Source organism: Desmodus rotundus, chromosome X (assembly GCF_022682495.2).
Source record: "Desmodus rotundus isolate HL8 chromosome X, HLdesRot8A.1, whole genome shotgun sequence".
Lineage (NCBI taxonomy): Eukaryota > Metazoa > Chordata > Mammalia > Chiroptera > Phyllostomidae > Desmodus > Desmodus rotundus.
Window position 1 is genome coordinate 22,772,195 of NC_071400.1, and position 24,255 is coordinate 22,796,449.

General features: G+C 37.8%; 1 pseudogene; it reads right to left on the reverse strand.

Annotated features, from left to right (window-relative positions):
• Nucleotides 1–22,432: 22,432 nt before the first annotated feature.
• Nucleotides 22,433–23,651, reverse strand: LOC112310341 (pre-mRNA-splicing factor RBM22-like; annotated as a pseudogene).
• Between the last annotated feature and the right edge of the window lie 604 nt (nucleotides 23,652–24,255).

Consider the following 24,255-nt stretch of genomic DNA (forward strand, 5'->3'; position numbering starts at 1 on the left):
TAATCCAAGAAAATGGAACTTGCCCAAAGCCAATATTAATTATGGGAACAATCACCTGAATAACAGCACTTATTTGAAGGACAGGAAATAATTCTGAATTTCATGCTGGTATTGTTTTACAATTCCAAATGATATTTGTTTTGAATCAGAAGACAATATGTGGTTTTTATATTGAATCATTTTACTTAAATTTTCTTTCCGATTTTAGTAAGTCAGGACAATGAATAATAACTCTACATTGATGGATCTTCAAATATATTTTTATAGCTAACAAAGTCACCTCAGATCTTAGGTGGGCTTGGTAAACTGGAATGAACTTCATGATTTATTTTGTATGAAGAAATAGCTAACCCATATTTGTTCTTTTCTGTATTCATATATATTTTAAACCACCTTCTTTGGAGCAGACAACATACTAAACACCAGGAATATGATGGTGAACAAGACAGGTGTGGTTTCTGTTTTCATGGGATTTAAACTTTAGTAGAAAGACAGTACAGAACAAGTAATTACAAATGGTGTTAGCATTAGTGAAGACAGTTCAACATGAAGTTTAAACTTATGCTTGGGCTAAACACATCAGCTGTTTATACTCAGACAAGTTACCATCACAGAACCTCAATTATTTTTATTTCTAGTAAAGGAATAATAAATACTGCCTCAAAATTGTCATGATAATAAAATAGTATATTTGAAACAAAAGTGGTTTTTAAAAATGTGAAGCAGCCCATACATATTAGTGCTACTGTTCTTGATCTTTTTTTTTTTTTTTTTTTTTTTTACCTTTACATACACTCATTTGTTTCAGAAGTTATTAGGCATATTTAGGCCATTTAGATTGAGAGACCTCTTACCTGTTACTTCACCTGTTTACTTACCTGTTCCTGTGCCTGAACACCAATTCTCACATTTCTTTATATCTTATGTCTCTCTCTACTCAATTTCCCCACTGAACACTCTCCCCTCCCCCCAAAGTCTTCTTTAGCTAGGTGAGGACTGTGAGTTTCAGTACATTAATAGTTTTTTGACATTTTTATTGTTAAGAAATTATCCTTCATTGAAACAAATTGCAGACTTGTAAGTTCCAATTAATATTCATACTTTGTTTCTTTTTAATATAAAGTTTGATTCTCAATTACAGTTTACATTAAATATAATTTTGTATTAGTTTCAGGTGTATAGCATAGTGATTGGACAATCACATACTTCATAATGTTGTCCTCCTGATTTTCCAGTACCCAATAGGTGTGGGGGGGCTCCGCCCACAGGGACCGCCCCCCCCCCCCCCCGCCCGACACGGATGAGAATAAGTCTACCAAGACATGATCTTCTTGGGGAGGAAAGGTGGCCGATCTCTCAAACGAGAAGGGCCAAGAGCCTTTTCCTCAATGGGCTTTTATTGGGTTCAATTTGCACAGGAACACAGGTAAAGCTCACCAATCATTGTCAGGCAGTAAGGATCAAACAGTAGATAACATACAAAGAACTCTGAGGGCTTATTCTAAGTTAGGGTCAGTTAGCTAAAGGGTTATAAGATTTTGGGAAAGAAACTCATTTCAGGCTTGGACCCTTATCATTTAAACTGAGAGAATAACCAGAGCAGGTTTCACAGGATTGTATGCATTCTTTCTTAGGCCTGATGCCCTGGGGAATCCTCCCTTTCCAGCACAGGGCTGCACCACTCTCTGTCATTGTTTCAGGCTTAAGTCAGGCAGGGGAAGTAAGGCAGCCAAGAGATTAGGAGACTTCTTGCAGACAGAATGAGGACTCAGGCTATGTCAAAGCTGAGGGGCGAGGGTCCATCACCCCCTTTTTCTATAGCCCCCCAAGTCCTTCCCTGTGGCCCTTTTTCTGTGACCATGCCTGTCTTAGGTTGTCCCTCCCTTGAGGAATCTTACCCATCATTGGCTAACTGGTCAAGCTCAGGGCCAAGCAGGATAAAATGAAGTGGGCAGAGATGGCACACCTGCCAGGGAGATAAGCTTTGTCTCCTTAGTGGCTTATGGTCCCAAGGTCTCTGACTCAGCCTTAACCATGGGGGTTACAGCTTCTGAAACCAGGCAGGGCAGTTCCTAACAAATAGGCATCATACATAATTATTACAATATTCATGACTATATTCTCTATGCTGTACTTCACATCCCAATGACTATTTTGTAACGACCAATCTGAACTATTCAATCACTTCACCATTATCACTCAGTCCCCCAACTGCCCTCCCCTCTGGCAACTGTCAGTCTGTTCTCTGTATTTATGAGTCTGTTTCAATTTTGTTTGTTCTTTTATTTTTCCTTTAGATTCCACATATAAGTGAAATCATAGAGTATTTTTTTTCTGTCTGACTTATTTCATTTAGCATAAGATACTTCAGGTCCATCAATGCTATCACAAATGGTAAGAATTATTTCTTTTTAAGGCCAAGTAATATTCCTTTGTATATATGCACTTTATTTTTTACTTGTCTATTGATGGGCACTTGGTTTGCTTCCATAGCTTGGCTATTGTAAATGATGCTGCAATGAACATAAGGCTGCACATATTTTTTAGAATTAGTGTTTTGGATTTCTTTGAATATATACTCAAAAGTAGAATCATTGGGTCAAAAGACAGATCCATTTTTAATTTTTTGATTTATCTCCATACTGCTTTCCCACCAATCTGCATTCCCACCAACAGTACACAAAAGTTCCTTTTCTCCACATCCTCTCCAGCATTTGTTTGTTGTTTTATTGACAATAGTCATCCTGGTAAGTACATGGTGATGTCTCATCATGGTTTTAATTTGCATTTTTCTGATGATTAGTGACATTGAACGTCTTTTTATATATCTATGGGCCACCTGTATGCTCTCTTTGGAGACATGTCTATTCAGGTCCATTGCCCAATTTTAATTGGATTGTTGTTTTTTTTTTTTTTTTCTTTTGGTGTAAGTTGTATGAGTTCTTTATAAATTTTGGATATTAACTCCTCATCAAATGTATCATTGGCAAATATGTTCTCCCATTCAGTGGGTTGTCTTTTCATTTTGTTGATGGTTTCCTTGTGCAAAAACTTTTTCGTTTGATGTAGCCCCATTTTCTAATTTTTATTTTTGATTCCCTTGCCAAAGATATATATCAGAAAAATATTAATAGTACTAAGAGAGATGCCCAAGATTTTACTGCCTATGTTTCCTTCCAAGAATTTTGTTTTCAAGTCTCACACTTAAGCCTTTAATCCATTTTGAGTTTATCCTTGCATATGATATAAGAAGGTGATCTAGTTTCATTTTTTTGCATGTACTTGTCAATTTTTTCCAAAACCATTTATTAAATATACTGTCTTTAACTCATTGTCTATTCTTGCCTCTTTTGTCAAATATTAATTAACCATATAGGTGTGTGTTGATTTCTGGGCTCTCTATTCTGTTTCATTGATCTATATGTCCAGTTTTACTCCAGTACCAGGCTGTTTAGAATACTATAGTATACGTTGATATAAGGTAGTGTTATATCTCCAACTTTGCTTATCTTTCTCACAAATTATGTGGCTATTTGTAGTCTATTATTATTCCATATAAATTTTTGGATTATTTTTTCTAGTTTTGTGAAAAACAGCATTTGTATTATTGATAGGAATTGCACTGAGTCTATAGATCACTTTGGGTAGTATGACCATTTTAATTATGTTAGTTTTTCCTACCCATGAGCATGGCATATGCTTCTATTTATTTGTATTGTTTTCAATATCTTGTTGGTTTTTTTGTATGAAAGATCTATCTATTCATGTTAACGAGGATTTGGAGTCCCCTACTATGACTGTACTTTTGAACTCTCCCTTTATGTTCATCAAAATTTGTTTTATATATCTAGGTTCTCCTATGTTGGGTGCATAATTGTTTACAAGGATTGTATCATCTTGTTGGATTAATACATTTTTATTATGTGATGTCCTTCTTTGTCTTTTACTATAAGCTTTGTTTTAAAGTCTCTTTTGTCTGCTATAAGTATTGCTACCCCATGTTTTTTTCATTTCCATTTGCATAAAATATTTTTTCTGTCCCCTTACTTTTGGTCTTTGTATATATATATATATTTTTAACTTCAAGTGTGTCTCTTGTAGACAGCACATGTATGGTTCTTGTTTCTTTATCCCTTCAGCTACCTTATTCTTTTGATTGGATCATTTAAGCCATTTATTTACACTTAAAAAATAATTATTGGTAGGTATGCATTTATTGCCATTTTCATATTTATGTTGCTCTTTTATCCTTTCTTCTTAAAGAAGTCCTTTTAACATTTCTTTAATGTTAAACCAGTATTTCTTTAAATAGTGGTTTTTGATGGTAATGAACTTCTTTAACTTTTTCTTGTCTGGAAAACTCTTTATTTCACCTTCCATTTTAAATGATAGTCTTGCTGGTTAGAGGAACCTTGGTTCAGGTCCTTGCTTTTGATAGTTTTGAACATTTTGTGACAATCCCTTCTGGCTTAAATGTTTCTGTTGAGAAATCAGCTTATAGTTTTATGGGAGGTTTCTCTTGCTGCTTAAAAGATTCTCTCTTTGTCTTTTACCTTTGCCATTTAAATTATGATGTGTCTCGTTATGGGCCTCTTTGGGTTCATCTTGTTTGGGACTCTGTATGCTTCTTGGGCTTGTGTGCCTTTTTCCTTCACCAGATTAGAAAAAGTCTCAGTAAGTATTTCTTTAAATAGGTTCTCAATTCCTTGCTCTCTCTTTTCTTCTTCTGGCACCCCCTATGGTGCAGCTAGTACTATGCTTAATATTTCCCAAATGTCCCTTAAACTACCCTCATTTTTTCAATTTTTTTTCTCCTAATGCTGCTCTTATTGGGTGTTTTATGCTACCTCCTCTTCCAATTTGCTGATTTGATACTCTGCTTCATCTAGTCTGCTGTTTATTTTTTTCTGGTTTATTTTTCATTTCAGATAATGTATTGTTCATTTCTTTTTTAAAAAATATATTTATGCTATTAAAGTTGTCCCATTTTTTCTCCCCTTTATTCCCTTCCACCTTGTACCCCTCCACCCATCATATTCCCCCACCTTAGTTCATGTCCATGGGTCATACCTATAAGTTCTTAGACATCTCCATTTCCCATACTATTCTTAACCTCCCCCTGTCTATTTTGTAGCATCTTATTCCCTGTAACTTTTCTCCATTCTCCCCTCTCCCCTTCTCTGCTGATAACTCTCCAGGTAGTCTCTATTTCTATGAATCTGTTCCTGTTCTAGTTGCTCAATTAGTTCATTTTTGTTTTTGTTTTTGTTTTTAGGTTTGGTTGTTCATAGTTGTGAGCTTGTTGTCATTTTACTATTCATATTTTTGATTTTCTTCTTTTTCTTAGATAAGTCCCTTTAACATTTCATATAATAAGGGCTCGGTGATTATGAAGTCCTTTAACTTGACCTTATCTGGGAAGCACTTTATCTGCCTGTCCATTCTAAATGATAGCTTTGTTGGATAGAGTAATCTTGGATGTAGGTCCTTGCCTTTCATGATTTTGAGTACTTCTTTCCAGCCCCTTCTGGCCTGCACGGTTTCTCTTGAGAAATCAGCTGCTAGTCTAATGGGAACTCCTTTGTAGGTAACTGTCTCCTTTTCTCTTGCTGCTTTTAAGATTCACTCCGGATCTTTAATCTTAGATAATGTAATTATGATGTGCCTTGGTGTGTGCTTCCCTGGGTCCAAATTCTTTGGGATTCTCTGAGCTTCCTGGACTTCCTGGAAAGTCTATTTCCTTTACCAGATTGGGGAAGTTCTCCTTCATTATGTTTTCAAATAAGTTTTCAATTTCTTGCTCTTCCTCTTGTCCTTCTGGCACCCCTATGATTCAGATGTTGGAATGTTTAAAGTTGTCCCAGAGGTTCCTGAGCCTCTCCTGATTTTTTTTGAATTCTTGTTTCTTCATTCTGTTCTAGTTGAATGTTTATTTCTTCCTTCTGTTCCAAACCATTGATTTGAGTCACAGTTTCCTTCCCATTACTGTTTGTTCCCTGTACATTTCTCTTATGTCACTTTTCATATCCTTCACTTTTTCCTCTATTTTGCATCCATACTCAACCAATTCTGTGGGTATCCTGATTACCAGTGTTTTGAACTTGCATCTGATAGGTTGGCTATCTCTTCAACTCTTGTATTTTTTCTGGATCTTTGATCTGTTCTTTCATTTGGGCCATTTTTTTTTCTTGGCATGCATGTTACAAGTAACAGGCAGAGCCTTAGGTATTCGCCACATTGCTGCGTTGTGGCACTGTATGTGGGGGAGGGGTCCAAAAGGAAATGATGCCACTTGCTCAGCTTTCCACTGGCTTTCAGTCACTTTCCCTGCTACCCACAATCAAATTGGGCCCTTCTGGTGCTGATCCTGGGTGGGTGGGTTTGTGTACATTCTTGGACCCTGTGGATCTCTCCATTGGACTCTCCTGTGAGGCTGGGAGTTTCTCCTGCCACCTCAACCTCCACAGATAGTTCCAGTCAGAGGTTTTGAAGAATTATTTCCCCACACTGGAACCCTGGGTTGTGTGGTCTGTCTCGCTCCCCAGTTGTCCCTCCTGGTTTATCAGCATGGAAATGTGGGACCACCCACTCCACCACCTGCCACCTTGCCAGGTCTCGCAGTCACTACCTCACTCCCCACCCTGTCTTCCAGCCACCATCTTGCCATGGGCCCTATCTGCCTCAACTGCCTGTCTCTGCCCCTCCTACAGGTCTGGATGAATGTGTCTTCTTGAACCCCTTGGTTGTCAGACTTCCAAACAGTTCAATTTTCTGCTACTTCTGGTTAATTTTTTTTAAATTCGTTATTCTTTTGGTTGTGTGAGGAGGCAAAGTGTATCTAGCTATGCTTCCATCTTGTATTGTTCATTTCTGATTGGTTTTTCTTTATGGTTTCTCTGTCCTTTTTAATGATTACCATCTCATTGTTGATGTTGTCACTCAGTTCATCTCTTCTTCTAAGTTCCTTGAGCATCCCTCTAACTATTGTTTTGAACTCTATATTTAGTAGATTGTTTGCCTCCATTTAATTTAGTTCATTTTCTGGGGATCTCTCCGGTTCTTTCATTTGGGGCATGTCTTTGTCTTTCCATTTGCCTCTTTGTGCTAGTTTCTGTGTTTTAGGTAAAACTGCTATCTCCCAGTCTTTGTATAGTGACCTTATGTTGTTCTTGTCCTTTGGGGTTCAGTAGCACCGTTTTCCCGATCACCTGAGCTAGTTGTTCCAGGAACGTCTTTTGTATGGATTATGTGAACTGTTCTGCTATAGTTGAGTTTTGGTTGCTGTTGGCCCATCCAAGTGTCAGTTCACCATCAAGCTGGCTGGCTGTTGAGATTGTCCTTGCCCAGTTTTTGAGCTGCTGTGTGAATACTGACCCCATGAAGCAGAATTTGCCCCAGCAGTGTCTGTTTCCTGCTAAGATCTTCCTCTAAATGTGCCACTTGTGGAATTAGTTGGGTCTCAGGGAGTCTTCAGGGTGAAGCTACTAGAGTTTATCAGGCTAAAAGAGATTAATATTTAGCCATGTGGAGAGAGGGCTCTGCACAGGAATGGTGTCATCAGTTGGCTCATGCAGGGAAACATAGTCCTCTCCACAGGGCCACATAATTCAGTCCCTTCCTGTGATTTTCCAATACCACATGAGTCTGCCCGGAATTCCTGTAGGCCTTTTAATAAAGGCTGCAGCAGGCCCAGGCTTCTCACAGCTAGCTGATTTCTTAGCAGATTCTACCTTAGCAAGTGGGACCACAGGGATTTAGCACAGTGGGGCTATTGGATATTCCCAGGCTGAGGCCATGTAGAGGAGGGTGCTTGAGCAAGAAAATAAGTGTCTGTGGGCAATGTGGGATAGGGACTCAGCACAGGGACAATGGTGGCTGACCTTCTATCTCTATCCCCAAAGCCACAAAACCCAATCTTTCCCTGTATACCTCTAGCTTACTCTGAGTTTCAGTCCCCCTGCCAGAGTCCATAGTGAGTACCTGAGAACATAATTTAGTGTCCTGTCCCTTTAAGAGGGTGCCTGTGTTTCCAGCAGACTCCTGTCTCTCTTGGCCATTGGAATCCCTGAGATTTTCACAGACAGATGTTATGCAATCTCCTCTTTTTGGCTCTGGTGATCTGGGCTATGGAGCTCAAAATGGGGTGAGACCCCTTGCTCCTCAGGGGGTATCTCCACAGCACAGATAATCCTCCCGATTTTCAACCACTGTACATGGAGTTTAGTAATTTTTATGTTGTTAGCATGTACCATGAGTGGCTTCCTCATACATTTCTCCTTTCTTTCCTTAATTAATTTATTCTGTTAGCTAGATAGGTAATGATGATTTTGCAAGAATATGGCATTTCCCTTCTTTCTAGTGCTGTACTTGGTCCCAAGACTATTTTCTCTGAAACCTCTGGATGCTGGTTAAAGTTCTTTTAATACAAACTAAAATGTTACAGGACACTCACACTACCTTCTTGGAAAACAGCAACTTATAGAAGAATAATCATTCTAATGGAAGTAGACATGAAAAAAAGAACAGAATTTTATGAAGGAACAATGAAATAATATTCTGTTGATGTAAGCCTCTTAGAATACAACTTGTTTGGGATTCTCTGAGCTTCCTGGACTGTGTGTCTTTTTCCTGTACTAGATGCTGGAAGTTATCAGTCATTATTTCTTCAAACGGGTTCTCAATCCCTTGGTCACTCTCTTCTCCTTCTGGTATTCTGATGATGTAGATGTTGTTATGCTTCATGTTGTCCAAAATGTTTCTTAACCTCTCCTAACTTTTTAAAAATTGTTTTTCTTTTTGCTGCTCTTCTTGGGTGTTTTTTCTACCCTGTCTTCCAAATCACTGATTTGATCCTCTGCTTCATCAAACCTACTGTTTATTCCTTCCAGTGTATTATTTATCTCAGATATTGCATTCTTTATTTCTAACTGGCCGTTTATTATGGCTTCTATGTCTTTTTTCATGTTGTCAAGTATCCTTATAGCCATTACTATAAATTCTCTATTTGATAAATTGCCTACATTTCATCTAGTTCTTCCTTTGGAAATCTTCTTGTTCTTTCACTTGGGACCTGTTTCTTTCTTTTCTCATTTTGGCTGCCTCTTTGTGTTTGTTTCTATGTACTAGGTAGATCTGCAAAGACTCTGGTGCAGATCTAACTCAAACTCTGCCTGTGACTGGCCCTGAGCAACCTGTTTCACACTATCAGCGATTCACAGTGTCTTACTCCCTCTGCTCTGCCTGGGTATGTGCATACATAATCAGGCTGCACTCCAAGGCTGGCCTTTACCAGCCCCAGGCCTGGGAGATGGTCAGCTACAGTCTCAGAGTTCCCAGAGATCCACTTCTGCCTGTAGGCTTTCTGTTTAGCTTAAAGAGTAAAAGTATTCTGGCTGTACTCCTCAGCAGCAGGGCTTAAGTTCCACAGGGTGGAGCCAAGTATTCCTACAGGTGAGGTTATTGCTTCCCCTCATGCTGACACCACTTGAGGGAAGTTCTCTGCTTGAGAAAGATAGCCTCTCCATTCCTCAGATGGGGAATGACTAAGCACAGGGATCCTGGAACCTGTACCTTCAGTTTTCTCCCCAGAACCACCAACCCCAGGCTCTCATGTGTCTCTAATCCACTCTGCCCTCCATCTGCTGGAGCCCAGGGTAAGTGGCTGCAAAAAGAATTTTGTGCATTGGCCGTTTAAGAGGCTCTCTGCATCTCACAAAACTCAACACCAAAAAAATAAACAATAAACAAACAAAAAAAAAAACCCACCCCAATTAAAAAATTGGCAAAGTAAATAGACACTTGTCCAAAGAGGATATACAGATGGCCAATAGAAATATGAAAAGATGCTCAATGTCACTAATCATCAGAGAAATACAAATTAAAGCCACAATGAGATATCTTATCACACATTTCAGAATGGCTATCATCAATAAATCAACAAACAACAAGTGATGGTGAGGATGTGGAGAAATGGGAACACTTTTGCACTGTTGTTGGGAATGCAGACTGGTGCAGCTACTGTGGAAAGCAGTGTGGAGATACCTCCAAAAATTTAAAATGGATCTGCCTTTTTACCCAGAGATCGCACTTCTTGGAATATATCCAAAGGAACCCAAAACATGAATTCAAAAGAACATACCCTTTATGACAGTATGTATGGACCTGAGAACATTATGCAAAGCAAAATAAAGCAGTTAGAGAAAAACAAATACCATATGATTTCACGCATATGTCGAATCTAATGAACAAACTAAACTAACCAGTAAAACAGAGACAGACATAGAGAGCAGGATAAGAGCAAAGGTGGAGGGAGGTTAGTGCATGGAGCCATTGAGCAAAAATGAAAATGAGAATTTCCTCAGAAAACTAAAAATGGAACTGTCCTTTGACCCAGCAATTCCAATGTTAGGATTATATCCTAAGAACCCTGAAACATCAATCCAAAAGAACCTGTGCACTCCAATGTTCATAGCAACAAAATTTACAATAGCCAAGTACTGGAACAACCTAGGTGCCCATCAGTAAATGAATGGATCAAAAAACTAAGGTACATTTACACAATGAAATTCTACGCAGCAGAGAGAAAGAAGGAACTCCTACCCTTTGTGACAGCATGTATGGAACTGGAGAGCATTATGCTAAGTGAAATAAGCCAGGCGGTGAAAGACAAATACCATATGATCTCACCATTAACAGGAACCTAATCAACAAAACGAACAAGCAAGCAAAGTATAGCGAAGACATTGAAATTGAGAACAGGCTGACAGTGACCAGAGGGGAGAGGGGAGGGGAGAATGGGGGAAAAGGATGAAGGGTTTACAGGAACAATTACAAAGGATACATGGACAATTAGAAGGGAGGGTGGAAACAGGAGGGAGGAGGGTAGGGCTGGAGTGGTGGAGAGGGGTGAGTGGAAAAGGCAGAAAACTGTACTTGAACAACAATAAAAATGTTTAAAAAAATGAAAATGGACTGATGGACATAAGCAATAGTGTGATGATTGTGGGGGGAGGGGGTGAAAGGGAACTAAATGGTATGGGAAAATACAATAAAAAAGAAAGAAAAAAACCACTAGGAGAGTTTCCTTTCATCTCAACACATTGCCATCATTTACCTTGACAAAAAGTGTGTATTTCCCTACTATTAGTCACTCATTAGAGTAATGGCCCTGAAACTAAGAATTTACAGAAATTTTTTTTAGAGAAGATATGTTTGGGATAGAGTTTCAAAGCTAAACAGAACATATTTCATTAATGAGAAATAAGATAGCCAAGAAATGTAATGATGGAAGCCTAAGACACATTAGTTAGGCAGTGGCATATAGGATGTTCAAGATATTTTGCAGTAGGAACTATCAAAAAAAGCATGGTGTAATGATAAAAACCTTGAATAAGAGTTAGAAAATATGATTTCTACTCCTGATTCATTAGCATTAGCTTTGAGACCTTGAACCCTTATCCTCTTTGGGGTTCAGATTCCTTATTTGCAAAAAGAAATAATGGGGAGGCAGAGGTTGGACTAAATAATTCCATCTATGAAATAAGAAAAGCAGTTAGAAGGTTATTAAAATAATCTGATAATGTTGTGAAGACTAAATGCATAGTGGTGGCAGTGAAAAAGCAGAAGAAAGAAATTGGAGGGCGAAATATTTTGTTGGAATTAGTGTTAAGATGCAAAGAATAACTGTGTATATTAGATGCATTAGAGGATGGAGTCAAAACTGTCTTCAAAGTGACAGTTCCAAAAGACTACGTAAATGAGATTGACAATAACAGATACAATATAATAAAAAGAAAAGTTTAGAAGAAAGGATTTGGTGTTGTTGAGTTCATCTAAGAGACATTGAGTGGGACCAGGAATGTGTATATGTGTGTGTGTATGGAATTTCATATATATATATATATATATATATATATATATATATATATATATGGCATTTCTCTATTATGTGCAATATTTTCTCTGTACAAATGAGGAAAACTCAAAACATCATGCTCCATAAAGGAGGCTTTTGGTATACCTTTTATTGTACACACACACTGATTGCGAAGCAGTAGAATGGGATGAAATATAAAGAGGTTTTTATGCAGTGAAGGTTAGAAATAGTGAAGCAAACTAAAAATTGAAGGGCCAGTTATGATACTCCAGTCTTATTGTCTGGATACTTTTGAGTTCAAAACAGATTATTTTTCTTGGTCAGTGAGAAAATCTAAGTTTTACCTCTTTGGGTTTTTAAAATCCAAGAGCTGCTTGATAATTATCTGCCTCTTGGTTTTTACTTTCCCCCTGTCATGTTTAATTTCACAACCATTTTCCTGAAAAAGAAGTTGGATAGAGCTGAGATGTGTTATACCTCATCTGTCATAACATACTGAAAGGAACTCACAATTGTATACAGATCGCATAACACCTTTAGATGAATCTTATTCCCTTCCTTTAGATGGTGCTAATAGGGTATGAAAGGAAAACATGATTATATAAGATGATTATTATGATATTCTATAAAGGCCTAGAGGTACTTGAATGGTTTGAAACTAAAAACAATTGTGTTCTCTCAGAAGTCCATATTACTGTCACAGAAATGACAACCTATTACTCTTTTTGACAACCTATTTCTTTTATCAGCTGGAGTCCCAAGACATTTATCCTTTTTTCTCTTCTTCTTTATGCTGGAGACTTCTCAAAATCTCTGCAAAATAATTACAATGAAAATGAATAAAAAGAAATTATATTTAGTGCAAGTATTAGAAAAAGTTGGTTTTTATCTCAGATAAAAAGTCTTATCATCTCAGACAAGGGCCTGATCTCCAAAATATATAAAGAACTCACATGACTCCACTCCAGGAAGACAAACAACCCAATTAAAAAATGGGCAAAGGGCTTGAACAGACACTTCTCCAAGGAAGACATACAGAGGGCCCAGAGACATAGGAAAAGATGCTCAGCATCACTAGCCATCAGAGAGATGCAAATTAAAACCATGATGAGTTACCACCTCACACCAGTTAGAGTGGCCAACATAAAAAAATCAACAAACAAGTGTTGGAGAGGATGCAGAGAAAAGGGAACCCTAGTACATTGTTGGTGGGAATGCAGACTGGTGCGGCCACTGTGGAAAACAGTATGGAATTTCCTCAGAAAACTAAAAATGGAACTGCCCTTTGACCCAGCAATTCCACTGCTGGGATTATACCCTAAGAACCCTGAAACACCCATCCAAAAGAACCTATGCATCCCAATGTTCATAGCAGCACAATTTACAATGGCTAAGTACTGGAAGCAACCTAAGTGCCCATCAGCAAATGAGTGGATCAAAAAACTATGGTACCTTTACACAATGGAATTCTTTGCAGCAGAGAGAAAGAAGTTGCTTATACCCTTTGCAACAAACAGCATGGATGGAACTGGAGAGCATTATGCTAAGTGAAATAAGCCAGGTGGTGAGGGACAAATACCATATGATCTCACCTTTAACTGGAACATAATCAACAAAAGAAAAAAGCAAACAAAATATAACCAGAGACATTGAAGTTAAGAGCAATCTAACAATAGCCAGAGGGGAGAGGGGAGGGGATAGTGGGGAGAGGGAGGGGACAGTGGGGAGAGGGGATTACAGGAACTACTATAAAGGACACATGAACAAAACCAAGGGGGAGGGTGGAGGTGGGGGAGGGAGGTGGGTTTGGCTGGGGTAGGGTGGAGTGGTGGGGAGAAAATGCAGACAACTGTAATTGAACAACAATAAAAAAATGTTTAATTAAAAAAAACATTTGTCATCTATTTAGAGTGTGTCTTGAGTATCATTAACACACTTGTAAAGGTGCAGCATATGCAGACAAGGACAACAATCATTATAGACTTTATAGAAGGGATGGTTCTTAACTTGTCTGCCATTCAGAACCTTCCTTGTCAGGGCACCAGAACTTTTACTGCAATTGTCAAGTGGAGTTGACCTGTTCTAGGTTAACTCTCAACAAAACTGCCACAGGACTTCTCTAACATAAAACTTTAGGAGACGACAAAAAGTTTAGGGATTACTAACCAAACTCAATGAAACTATAGCTTTCTAAACAGTTAACAATATGTACCTACAACATGCTGTAATTATAAGACGTAATGCTCTGATACTAATATCTAATTTCCATGCACAAGAATTATTTTTAAAGAAGACTTTAACTGCTTGAGGATAAGAACATTTCTATGTTTTAAAAAATATTTATTTATTTTTAGAGAGGAGAAAGAGGGAGAAAGAGAGGGAGAGAAACATCAATGTGTTGTTGCCTCTCATGCGCCCCCTACTGGGAACCTGGCCCACACCCCAGGCATGTACCCTGACTGGGAATCAAACCAGTGACCCTTTGGTTCGCAGGCGAGTACTCAATCCACTGAGCCACACCAGACAGGACCATTGCTATGTTTTTATCTGATGCACATTTCTTTAATTTTAGAGTTGTCTAAGTTCTTTTGATCCCTGTTAGAATGCCCTGAGTTCCTCTAGCGCTGTGCTGCTCTGCCCTCGGGGCATTCTGGATTAGGCCACTTTATTTCACCTTTATAGGTGTCTTGTTAGTGCAGTAGGTAGTAGCAAGTCAGTCTCACAATTCAGTGTCTAATTAAACACTTGTTCAAAAATCATTTTCAGTTCAGAGTGCTTGTCAATTTTAGACCTAAAGAACCTGGATTCTCTCTGAAATGCCCCCTGTGTGTTACCTAGTACACTAATAATGATTTCTTGTATGATTTTTTGGCCCTTTGACTGTGTATTTCTCTCTCCTGTGAATGTTCAGTGTTTTCTGGGAAGCTGCCTCCATCCACACTGTGAAGATGGAAATAGTGTTTTAAATTCTCAATTTACTGTGGTGAAGAAGCTGACTTCTGGAACAGATCTAAATTGTAATGGCTGAAGCCTTGATCCCATAGCATTTCCTATTTAACACTATTAACCTTTCTCCTCAGTCAGGTTTGGGTTGTTTCCTACTTACTGTGATGTGGACTATGCTTTTTCTCAGTAACATGTAAAACCAGACAGGATTTCTTGAACCATAAATCCAGATTGGCAGACAGACTTAGAGCTCTTAGAGCTAGAGGAAAGCACAAGGTACTATGAGAGGAAGGACTTTTCCCTATTTAAATATGTTAAATTAGTGGCATTTGTAATTGACACTGCAATTAATATATTTTTTGCAGATTTTTGACTGGTTTAGTGGTCATATTAGTTACTGCTTCTGCAAAGCATTGGGACTAGGTTAGAAAATATCTCTGTTACTACTAGATAAAGATATTTGCATGGAACATCACATTAAAAACATCAAACAACTAGAGCCCAATTAAGTGCACTCCTCAATTAATTAAAATATTTAAGTGATGTTCCAGGTTTAGAAGAAAAGGATAGATAGCCAGAAACAATTCCACATTAAGCATCTAGTGAATGACATATTTATTCATTCCTTAACTTAGCATTAGGCACTGTGTATAGTGTTAAAGGAAAAAGTTATCTTTTAAATTATTTTGTTGTTTTTTAAGTACAGTTGTCTGCATTTACCCCCACTACTTCCCCCCACCCCAGACATCCCCACTTCCTTCCCCTGATTCCATCCCCCTTGGTTTTGTCCATGTGTCCTTTGTAGTTATTCCTGAAAACCCTCCCCCCTTTTCCCCCCATTATCCCCTCCCACCTTCCCTCTGGTTACTGTCAGATTATTCTTAATTTCAATGTCTCTGGTTATATTTTCTTGCTTGTTTGTTTTGTTGAATAAGTTCCACTTAAAGGTGAGATTATATGGTATTTGTCTTTTACTGCCTGGCTTATTTCACTTAGCATAATGCTCTCCAGTTCCATCCATGCAGTTACAAAGGGTAGGAGCTCCTTCTTTCTTTGTGCTGCATAGTATTCCATTGTGTAAATGTACCACAGTTTTTTGATCCATTCATTTACTGATAGGCACTTAGGTTGCTTCCAGCTCTTGCATTCAAATAAAAAACAGACAGATGGGCCCTGGCTGGTGTAGCTCAGTGGATTGAGTGCCAGCCTGCAAACCATGGGGTCACTGGTTCAGTTCCCCATTGGAGCACATGCCTGGGTTGTGGGCCAGGTCCCCAGTGGGGGGCGTACCAGAGGCAACCACACATTGATGTTTTTCTCCTCTTTCTCCCTCTCTTTCTCCCTCTCTTCCCCTCTCTCCAAAAATAAATAAATAAAATATTTTTAAAAAACAGGCAAGTGGGCAAGTGAATGATTGCAATGAAATGTTTTATGTGTGGACCCAAACATGGGATGCTATAGAATACGTAGGTTAGGCTATTATGGGAGTAGCAGAGAAAGATTCCTCAGGTGGTGACACATGAAGTTAATTTTGAAGAACCAATAGAAGTAGTCTAAGTAAAATGATATAAAAAGAGCAAAGGGCATTCCAGGCAAAGGAGAAACATGAGAGGAAAAGCCATATACAGAGTAAGAACTACAGTGTTCACAGTATGGCTGCAGCACACAATAAGATATGGACAGTGGCTGAAATGGAAGTTGGACTTGCAGGCAGAAACCAGCTTGTTAAAGATTTTTACATCAAGTTGAGACATTTAGGCTGTATCTTGAATGCAATGGAGTTACTGAAGAATTGTCACGTGCAAGGTGTCATGGCTGTATTTGCAGTTTAGAGAGATACTTCTGACACAATGTAGAGTCTGGATTGTAGAACTTAACACAGAAGGAAAGGAGAAAAATTTAGTTGGTTATTTATTCTCATCAGGTAAGAAATGAGGAGGTGGTAGTGGGAATGGAAGGGGTGGGTGCAGATATTCAGATAGTGAGAAAGATTCATGAAGTTGGATGGGCAAGACACAGTGAATTTGGCACACAGAATGTGATGTAGAAAATAGGATAATCAGCAGGATAGGACATGGAGACAATGATAAATTCGCTTTTGTACATGACAAAAATACTTGGAGGTGAAAATCACGTTTTACGTGGTCTTGGACTTTGACCAATGGCATAATAGTAAAGATGATCTTAAAGACTTGCACCAGCCTCACTTAGCAAAGAGATTCAAGTATGTTCACTAGACCAGATTGATTAAGGACAGTCGCAGAATAAGTTTCAGTTGTCCAGCAATTCAATTAGCTAGAACCCAGCATTCCCTTAGCATCATACTTATTGAATGTTTATTGTGCTTAGGTGATAATCTATCCTGGAGTCAGATATTCTATAATACTGTCACTTTGACCCTTTTACTATTTTAAAAATCACGTTTTCTAATCACTGCCAAGAAGACAAGAAGAAATCCTCCATTTTACAATTGACTAAATTCTCTTTCACTTGAACTTCACATTCTTTGTTCCTGCTGCACCCCCGCCCCCGAGATTGTATCTGTTGCTTTTTCCTTGACCCTTCACTTATATTCCTTATTGGTTTTTCCCAAAGAATACCAAAGCAGTTGTTGCCTACCTCTTATTTTATCCTCTATGAAAGGATCTCAAGTGTCTTCTTAGGGCCCTACAAAATCAAGGGTTGTATACACCAATCATATGACTCAACACTTTTTCCCAGCTTTTCAAGATAAAAGTTTAAAGTGCCTCCTGATTAAAGTGCTTCTGTGATTTTTGGTCTGCATCAAGTTCTGTACTTCCCCATTATTTCCTTAGAGCTTCTTTTACAGTCAAGGAAGTAACTTGGGCACAGCCTTCAGTAAACAAAATGGTGAGGAGGGGAAGAGTTCAGTTTGGTGGAATTTCCTAGTTGCCTTTTTAGAAACCAGTGGAAACTCATATGTTTCTGTTGTTTTTATCGACCTCTTTGTTAGAATATTTAAATCTACATTGTCACCCAGTGTGTCTGTGCTACTGAATCAAATAGAATTGACCTTTGATGTTTCCTTTGATTAATGATCTTTTCAGGACTGCTGCCATTATTCTGAACAATGTAGAGCATTGCCAGTTAAATATTAAAAGAACACGTCAGCAGAGTCAGACAAAGGTGGGTTTGACTCGTGATTCCATCATTTACTAACTGCATAACTTAGCTAAGTCATTTAATTTTTCTGAGAGCTCCCTGTTTCCTCATGTGTAAAAAGATATAGTCACACACACTGTGTTCCTCTTGAGCTTGGAGTGGTTTTCAAATCGGGAAAGTATTTTACCAATTTTGAAACACTAACACATGTAGTTTTGGCACATATTTAAAAGATATGGGAGAAAAAATGAAAGGTTTCATGGCTATTCTTTAAAAGATACAATGAATGACATTTAGTGATTATTCTTTAAAGATATTTACAGAAAGTTAGATTTTCTGTCATTTCTTTTTTGTGTGTGGTTGTTCAGTTATAGTTCTCCTGCCTTTTCCCCTTTTTCTTCTCCTTGTCCCATCCCCCACTCCCTAGTCAATCCCCCCACCCTTGTTCATCTATTCATGTTCCTTGACTTACCCCTTCCTTTTCTTTCCCCCATTATCCACCTCCCCTTCCCTTCTGGTCACTGTTGGTTTGATCTTTATTTCCATGTCTTGGGATATATTTTGCTCATTTGTTAGCTTTGTTGATTAGCTTCCACTTATAGACAAGATAATATGGTATTTGTCTTTCACCACCTGGCTTATTCATTTAGAAAAACACTTTCTATTTCTATCCATGCTGTTTCAAAGGGTAAGAGTTCCTTCTTTCTTTCTCTTGCAAAGGGTAGGAGTTCCTTCTTTCTTTCTCCTGCATAGTATTCCATTGTATAAATGTACAACAGTTTTTTGTTCCACTCATTTACTGATGGGCACTTAGGCTGTTTCCAGCACTTGGTAATTGTAAATGATGCTGCTGTGAACATTGGGGTGCATAGGTTCTTTTGAATTGGAGTTTCAGGATTCTTAGGGTACAGTCCCAGCAGTGGGATCACTGGGTCAAAAGGCAGTTCCATTTTTAGTTTTCTGAGAAAATTCTATACTGTTTTCTACAGTGGTTGCCCCAATCCACATTCCTGCCAACAGTGTACTAGGAACCCTGTGGTTTTCTCCACAACCTCACCAGTACTTGTTTGTTGATTTGTTAATGAAGGCTGGGAGAGTAATAGAAGGGAAATGGAGACAACTGTAATTGCACAACAATAAAACAGGGAAAAAATGATGGCCATTCTGATGGGTGTGTGGTGGTATCTCATTGTGGTTTTAATTTGCATCTCTCTGATATCTAGTAATGTTGAACTTTTTTTTATGTATCTATGGGTCCTCTATATGTCCTCCTAGGAGAAATGTCTGCTCAGCTCCTTTGCCCATTTTTAAATTGGATTGTCTGTCTTCCTGGTGTGGAGTCATGTGAGTTCTTTATATATTTTGGAGATCAAACCCTTGTCTGAGGTGTCATTGGCAAATATGTTTTCCCATACAGTTGGTTCCCTTTTAATTTTGTTGATTTTTTTAGCTGTGCAGAAGCTTTTTAATTTGATGTAGTTCCATTTATGCTTTCTTTTATATCCCTTTCCCTAGGGGATGTATCAGTGAAAATATTGCTACATGTGATATCTGAGATTTTCCTGCTTATGTTTTCCTCTAGGACTTTTATGGCATCAAAACTTATATTTAAGTCTTTTAGCCATCTTGAGTTTATTTTAGTGTATGGTATAAGTTGGTGGTCTAGTTTCATTTTTTTTGTATGTGCTTGTCCAGGTCTCCCAATACCATTTATTGAAGAGGCTATTTTTAGTCCATTTTATGTTCCTGCCTCCTTTGTCAAATATTAATTCACCATATTGTTATGGGTTTATTTCTGGGCTCTGTATTCTGTTCCATTGGTCTATATGTCTGTTCTTATGCCAGTATCAGACTGTTTTGATTACAGTGGAGTTATAATAAGTTTCATATCAAGTATCATGATCCCTCTTTATTTTTCTTTGTCAAAATTATTGAGGCTATTCAGGGTCATTTATGGTTCCATATAAATTTTTGAAATATTTGTTCTATATTTGTGAAATATATCATTTGTATTTTGATAAGGATTGCATTGAATATATAAATTTCTTTGGACAGTATGGACATTTTGATAATGTTAATTCTTCCAATCCATGAACATGTTATGTGCTTTCACTTATTTGGGCGTTTCTTAATTTTTTTCTTCAGTGTTCTGTAGATTTCTGAGCATAGGTCTTTTACCTCCTTGGTTAAGTTTATTGCTAAGTATTTTATTTTTCTTGTTGCTATAGTAAATGAATTTTTATCCAAATTTCTGTTTCTCATATTTCATTGTTGATGTAAAAAATGCCTTTGATTTCTGAATATTGACTTTGTATCCTCCCATTTTGTAAAATTCACTTATTAGGTTGGGTAGTTTTTTTGTGAAGTCTAAAGGGTTTTTTTAGGTACACTACCATGTCATCTGCAAATAGTGACAATTTTACTTTCTTCTTTCTAATTTGGATGCCTTTTATTTTTCTTGTCTGATCACTGTGGCTAGAACTTTCAATACTATAGAAAGGGTTTTTTTTAATAAAAATAATGAGAGCTAACATTTGTTAGGTGCTTACTAGATGCCAAATACTATTCAATATGTTTTAAATGAATTATCTCATTTGATGGTTACAAAATTAAGTTAGATGTTAGATGTTATTATTAGAGGAATTTTTACAGATCAGGAGACTTGTTCCAGGTCAGCCAGGAAGGAAATGAAAGAGAGAGAGATTTCACATATGGGCTTGATCAAAAATCTGTGATTTTAGCTACTATATGCTGGTTTTATAATCTTGATATAAAGTTATTTTATTTTGATTTGCCAGTTTATCATCCTACAACTGTATTACTGCAAAACAATCTAAGTTAATTGAGGTACTTTTTTTTTTTTTTTTTTTTTTTTTTTTTTTTTGCTGTGTTCAGAGGAAGACAGGACAGTTCCCAGCAACCATATAATTCAATGAGGGTGATGGTTCCTAAATTTTAGAAATTACTTTGTTACCTGATTTCTTTGTCAACTATCGGGGAAGATGTAACAAAATCAAGAGCAGATAGTCCAAGAGACAGCTTTTGAAACAACTTCTGCTCACTAGACTTTTTAAAAAGTTTATTGTTGTTCAGTTACATTTGTCCCATCTTTCCCATCCTTGCTCACTAGACTTTAAAGTCCTGTAAGGGAAGTTATATGCTTGAGAGAGAGATTGGCACATAGTTGGTACCCAATGAGTGTTTGCTCTTTTATTTCTCAACAGAGCTTTTATGTACTGTGAACCCCTATTGACTGTGGCTAGCTGTATAATTAAGCCACTCTGCAGAGACCAGCACAAAAAGACATTCAAATGTAGTGTTTTTATCTACTAATTAATCCTTAAAAGTTCCTGTACACAATAAGATTTATATTTAATCAGTTGTGAAGCATGACCATGATATATAACTGACTTTGAAAAAAATCTTTGGTTGATAAATGTTTAGGAAATATAAGGTATATCACATTGAACCTAAAATTAGATTAAGTAATTTTATTTATTTTTTTGAAAATTGACCTGTTTTAAGTTTTTTAAAATAAAAATATACAACACACCATCAATTATTTTTACCATTTACAATTCAGTTATACCAAAACATTCTAAGAACAAACAGAGTTCCCTGCCCCGAAGTGGGGAATTAAAATGAGACACATGAAGGTGAGTGCTGAAGGTAAAAGTTCCAGCTGTTTGTCACCAGTCTTCCATTCAAACACACTCTGATGCTTTTTGTTTCACAGTCTGTTAAAGTGTTTTATAGGAAGTTCTTTAAAATAATATCATCCCAGACACTAGGTTTCTTCAATGATACACAGCTTTGTGACATTTGTTTCCATCCAATTGATAGGAATAGAAAGTAATTTTTATTTTTGTCCTTTTTTGGTAATGTGGAGAAGTAAAAGTATCAGCCAGATCCCTTCAGTAATCAGTGAGAGAAGAGGTAAAGAGAGACCAGGCCTGTTCTTGCTGCTGGTTTCCATATGTATTTCTGAGGTCTTTCTGCTGGTTTCCACATGTGACTACAGAAGTATTAAATCACACTCATGTCACTACAATGATTAATACTAGTAAATCTTTTTTTTTTAGATGGTAAAAAGGAAAATACCCAATGGACATAAAAATGGTCAAAAGGTTTATATTGCACATCAATTTTCTTTTCCCTCCAGAAATAATACAAAATGAACATATAGTTGGATTGGTAACTCCATTGGACATTCAAATTCACCCTACTGCTTGTTCCCCATAGAAGTAAGAGGAATGAGCATTACGTTTTATTAGTAATATTATAGTAGTAACCAGATGTGTTAATGTCAGCTTATTTGAGGTTCATAAATCAAAGCATGGCTGTCGTTCTCTGACTTCCCACATCTGAACACATTTAGCTACCATGGAAACTACCAAGAAAGAAAAAATATATATTTATTCCAAGATTTGTTTACTGGGATTTTTAAGTGCCCTGTCTTCTGTAGAGCCCCAGAATGGTGATAATGTGCTAGGGGCTACTGTGTTTCCCAGCGTGAGCTCCCATTCTCTGAGGGTCCTGAGAAGGATAGTGGATTGGCCCTGGAGCCCTTATGAAAGGAGGAGGTGGTCCCATTGGGTGGAACATGTGTGGCCTAAAACCTGGGGGTGGGAGGCAAGGAACACCAGAGGGTGGATGTAGGGCAATGTTCACCACAGCTGGAGAGCCACTGGAGGACAGGTTGAAATGTTGGCAGCGGCTGCTTCTTCTGCTGCAGGATGAGGAGGAAGAGCTGCTGGCAGGCCTGGAATAGGCTCTAGCTTGATCCCAGACTCTGTGGTTCTCTCCTTCTTTTTCTTTTCCTCTAGCTGCTTGGGACCTTCCCCATTTCACATTGGGTCTATGGCCATTGACAATCAATTTATTAAAGGATTTCTCTACAGCCACTTCTGCAGCCTGCCTTGTGGCAAACTGTGTGAAAGCACACTGCTGTCTCTGCACAAAAGTGATTGTCCCACTCTCTCCAAACTGGTAGAAATGATTTCTTAGATCTGTCTCAGTAATGGTATCACCCAGACCACCAACATATTGTGTGGTGATAGTCTTGTCCTCTGGCGGATCCAGACGAGGCATTGTTGAAGCTCACTTTAGAAGCTTATCTGCCACAGGGTCATTGATTCCATAATATCAGTTTTTAATGTTCTGACCAGCAAGGGGGTCATCTGGATCTGTAGGCTTCTCATGTCTGTATGGAGCAAATGCAGGGTCACTTCCTTTTGTAGTAGGGTATGGTCTGGACCAGTTTGAGCAGCATGTCACTGGTAGATGTGGCTTTTCCCAGCATGCCAACTGGCCATGCTCCATCAGAGTTAGAAATCTCCCTCTCCGTATTCTGTGTGTAGTATGCTTTTTTGACATCTGACTTTTGCATGTCATCCTTAAAAGACAACCTTGCATCATGAACCTGGTTGGGCAGGCCATACTCTAGATCCAAGAGGCAGGTTTGACAGACATCCTTCAGTTTACTACAGGTTTGGCACACTTCAGTCTTCTTGTAATGGATGCAAATCCTGGGGCACCAGCAAAACACTGTGAATGGCCTGGCACAGATTTTGCATTCTTTCCCATACTTTTCTTTGGTCATTTGGATGTATGGGTTTTCTCCAAGACATGTCTGGGAGAGAATGGGAAAGCTCGCATCCTCCCAGTTCTGCCTGTTGTAGGTGTTGGAACCCACAGAAGTCACCATCTTGAGAGTGTCTGGGGGCAGTGGAAGCTTCTGAGTGGAGAGAGAGCAGATTAAACAGTTTTAAAGTCATTTTTATTGAAACAAATGCAAGAAATGTTGAGAGTTCATGTAGATTCCCCAACCTTATTTTAAGTAGCTGTATACCTAAACTTTACAGAAATATTTGAGGAATTATATGATGGTTAAAACTAGTTGAAAAGGAAGTACGCTACTCTTCTTATTAAAACTTTTCCACGTGTTCCAAACTTTACTATTAGGGTAATGATTTTTAAATGTAATCGAGAATCAGAGTCATCTAGAGCAGTACTTCTCAAACTTTTTGGATTTATGATTCATTTATGCTCTTCAAAATTACAAGAACCCCCTAATTTTTACCTACTACATAATTAATGAAGTAACAGTTTTATGAAAATTAATTTTATCTCACAAAACAAAAAATACAGTGAAATGATAGAATGCTTTTATATTTTCTCAATTCTCTGTAAGATCTGGCATAACAGAACATAGCTATATTTTATATTTTCTGCATTGAATTTCTTGCAATATATTGTTTTGTTTCAAGTATAAAAACACAATCCAACATTACTGAGATGCATAGTTGGAA